Source organism: Leuresthes tenuis, unplaced genomic scaffold (genome assembly GCF_036924035.1).
Source record: "Leuresthes tenuis unplaced genomic scaffold, fLeuTen1.0.hap1 SCAF_19, whole genome shotgun sequence".
Lineage (NCBI taxonomy): Eukaryota > Metazoa > Chordata > Actinopteri > Atheriniformes > Atherinopsidae > Leuresthes > Leuresthes tenuis.
This window is the reverse complement of record NW_027325373.1, coordinates 29,631,506-29,635,338: the sequence shown is the minus strand read 5'-3', so window position 1 is coordinate 29,635,338 and position 3,833 is coordinate 29,631,506. Positions and strand designations below refer to the sequence as shown.

Genomic DNA, 3,833 nt, shown 5'->3' with positions numbered 1-3,833 from the left:
CTGTCTATGATCTGTGTTGATTTTGACTGAGTAATTATTGTTGGTGATTTTAACATCCACGTGGACAACCCTCAGGACAAAGGGACTAAAGACCTGAGTAACACTCTGGACAACTTTGGGCTGACTCAGCATGTAGCAGAGGCCACACAGAATAGGGGGCACACTCTAGACTTACTGATCTCTAAAACGTAGTTTATACTTCTCCGTCATTTTGACGATGTAGCTACGACGTGGACGTGGACCCCTACGCCGTAGCCTGACGTGCACCTCCAAAACATTCCAAATACATGTCGCGTTGATACGTGTTAAAAGGGCTGTGAATGTTGCTGACAGAGTCTCTGTGGCGCAATCGGCCAGCGCGTTCGGCTGTTAACTGAAAGGTTGGTGGTTCGAGTCCACCCAGGGACGAGTAGTTTCACCAATAAATCGTTGATATCTTAAACATATTGCTGCCATGTCTTCAGAACACGGTGTCACCGTCCAGCCCTGCCCCTTTAAGACGGTGTGTGTGACGTACGTGTGTAGGGAGAGAGTCGATAAAAAAAGATTGATGGAAGAAAACGAATAAAACCTGCGTTCCGCACAAAAAAGCCTTGACTCCGTTCTCATTTCGCCCCACACTTTGGCCCGGACCCTACGATTGCCAGTTACCGGTAACGTACCAGAAAATAAAGACCAGCTCCTTACTACGGTTCGGAGGCAGAGGGTTAAGAAGGTAACACTGGGGGCTCGTCCGGGATTTAAAAGTTGGCTAAAAGTGAGAAGAATAGCTGTGAACGCGAGTGAGCATGGCGACACGCGGCAATGTTTTTGAAAGACACGGGGAGCTCATTAGCCCAAACGTAAGCACCAATCCGTTTTTAACGGACATAACGGACTCTGTTGATTCAACTGGCAGCAGATGTGTCGCCGGCGGGGAGAGTTATAACCCGTTTCTAGTTAGCATGGAGCTAACCGCCGGAGCAACGGAGCTAGCCGCAGGTGAAGCGGCAGCCCGTCCAAAGACAGCGCTGCTCAGCGGGACATGGCTACCGACCCCACCGCCCTCAGCACTGACTAATCCCTTCCACACGCCAGCAAAGCAGGACGGCGCAGCGGTCGGTGAGTCTATGGTTCCCCCTCAATACTGTTGGGTTGGCCCTGGAAATATGGTTTCTACCCCAGCTGTAGCCGTACATTACGGCATGAACAATGACTTTAAACAGACTTTTGATGGACGGCCAGCGAACCCCTTTTCCCCTGCAAACAATGTGCATGCCAGCATGAACCCAGCCACTCTGGCCCATACACCAGTCTCCCAGTCTTCTGTGCCCCCCTTCACACCTTGTATGTCCCAGTCTGTGAGACACGTTTATGCAGAACGGGCTAATGGTTGTTACTCTGCCCCTCCCAGTGATGCACCATTTCACCGGGGTAAAGAGCATGACTCCAGAGGATATTCACAGCCTAGCTGGAGAAGGGCCGAGCCTGCCCCACAACGTCCTTCCTCTCACATGATGTGGGCGGTGATTTTATGGACAGTAGCGATGATGAACAGTATGGGCAGAGAGAGAGAATCCCCACCTTACAGCCAGGTCGTTTTGATGGGTCGGGGTCATGGAAAGGCTTTCTCTACCTGTTTGAGAGCTGTGCTCAGGCCAACCACTGGTCAGAGAAGACCATGGCCGTGCAGCTCAGATTTAGCCTGACTGGTGCTGCTGGTGCTATTGTCCACAAAAACCCCAGATCTACTCGGTGGAGTTACCAGTGTATTGTGGATGAAGTGGATGCCGCCTATGGGCCATGTTCGGAGCATGCAGCAGCCATAGGCATTGAACTGAGACAGAGAGTGAGAGGGACGAGTGAGGCTCTGCACAGTCTGAGGGATGATATCTACGAAAAAGTTTCCATTGTGTATGCAGATCGTATAGAGCGGGAACAGGAAGTGGTTCAAAGACTACTGGAGGAGCAGCCACGCACCCTGGCCAGAGCATACGAAGTAGCACACCGGTACGAGACGACCAGAAGGGCTGCCAGAGCGGTCACCCAGCTGATGCAGCCAGGTCAACGCGGTTCATCAGAGCGGAGAGCCAGGGCAGCAACGGTACGCGAAGATACAGGTGTGATGCTGTGTGATGAACTAGGAGGGGAAGTTATGAGGTCCACCAACCCAACAAACAGGAAACCGAGATTTCGCCAGCAGTGGCTGCCAAAGAAAAACAGAAATGTTGAGATGACCTCAGCCGAGATCATCTGTCACAACTGTTCAGGTGTAGGACATATACAGAGGAACTGCCCTTCTCCTCGTCGACCCAAACCGCACACCCCGAGTGTCGACCTGACCCCAGTTCTCCGTCCCGGCACCGTGGTTACCTGCACCAGCGGCCTGGAAGGTGAAATGAGTGTTAAAATACTAGTACATGGACTGGAAATGTGTGCTCTGCTAGACTCTGCTGCTCAGAGAAATGTGCTGCCTCTCCACCACTTTGACTCTATTCCTGTCGAGTCCAGACCCCAGATTCAGCCGTCCACTGCACAGGTCTTACAGGGCATCGGGCCCAAGGGCTTGACAGTCATGGGGGAAGTCAGTCTGCCAGTGCTCGTGGCAAGCAGAATTACCAATGTGAATTTCATCATAGCTGACACGGCTGAGGGCACCGAGGTTATCCTGGGGCACCCTTTTCTGCGGCAGGCACGTGCCCACCTGGACTATGGTCACAGAGAGATAACCCTCTTCGGTGAAAAGGTCCCCCGTTTTAACCCAAACCACCAGCTTCAGGTGCATATTGTCAGAGTGGCCTGCACAACTGTGTTAGCGTTGGGTTGTGAATATGTAGTGCCCGGCATGGCCCGCCTCCGCCATGCAGCTAGTGGAGACATGATGTTGAGCCCAACCAAAAGCTTCATCGAAAAGCACCATGTGTTAGTGGCCCACATTGTTGTTCGGACGCGGCAATCAACCAACATCCCCATCAGAGTCTTCAACCCTGGCACTGCACCTGTCACGCTAATGAAAGGGTCTGTGGCCGGCCTCCTTCAGCCAGCAAAGGTTATGGGAGAGGTAGAGCTTCAGCAAAGGGAGGCCTTAACAGTGTCCGAGCCTGTTAATTCTGACTCTGTTTCTGTCCCCAGTCACCTGCAGTCCCTGTACACTGAGAGCTGTGCCAGCCTGTCAGAGGATGACCATAGAAGGGTGGCCACCCTGCTGCAATCATACAGCAACGTGTTCTCCACGGGGCCCACCGATCTCGGCCGCACTAGCCTTGTGCAGCACGATATCCTGACCACCCCTGGGCCACCTATAAAACAGCCGCCATGCAGGATGGCCAGTGACAAACAGCTTGCAGCAGACCAACAGGTGCAGCAAAGCCTTGAGAACGGTGTAGCCCAACCCAGCAACAGGAGCTGGGCCGCACCGATCGTCATGGTAAGAAAGAAAGATCAGAGCTCACGGTTATGTGTGGATTACCGACCTTTAAATGAACGGACTATCAAGGACGCTTATCCCTTACCACGCATCCAGGACACTCTAGACACACTCTCCACTGCCAAGTACTTCAGCACATTGGACTTAACATCAGGCTACTGGCAGGTGGAGATGACACCAAGGGCCCGCAAAGCTGCTGCTTTCTGCACACGGAAAGGGCTCTTTGAGTGGAATGTGATGCCGTTTGGGCTTTGCAACGCGCCGGCCACGTTCCAGCGACTTATGGATCGTGTTCTGGCTGGGCTGCAGTGGGAGACGTGTTTGGTGTATCTTGACGATATTATAGTCCTGGGGCGGGATGCTACTGAAATGCTGGAGCGACTTAGCCAAGTGTTCACCAGACTACATGAAGCCAACCTCAAGCTGA

The 3,833-nt window shown here is 52.9% G+C and overlaps 1 non-coding gene across 1 annotated transcript; it reads left to right on the top strand.

The window, feature by feature from the left end:
- Nucleotides 1-334: 334 nt before the first annotated feature.
- Nucleotides 335-408, top strand: trnan-guu (transfer RNA asparagine (anticodon GUU)). Its single transcript has one exon. It is a non-coding gene; the product is annotated as a tRNA-Asn (tRNA).
- Nucleotides 409-3,833: the final 3,425 nt, after the last annotated feature.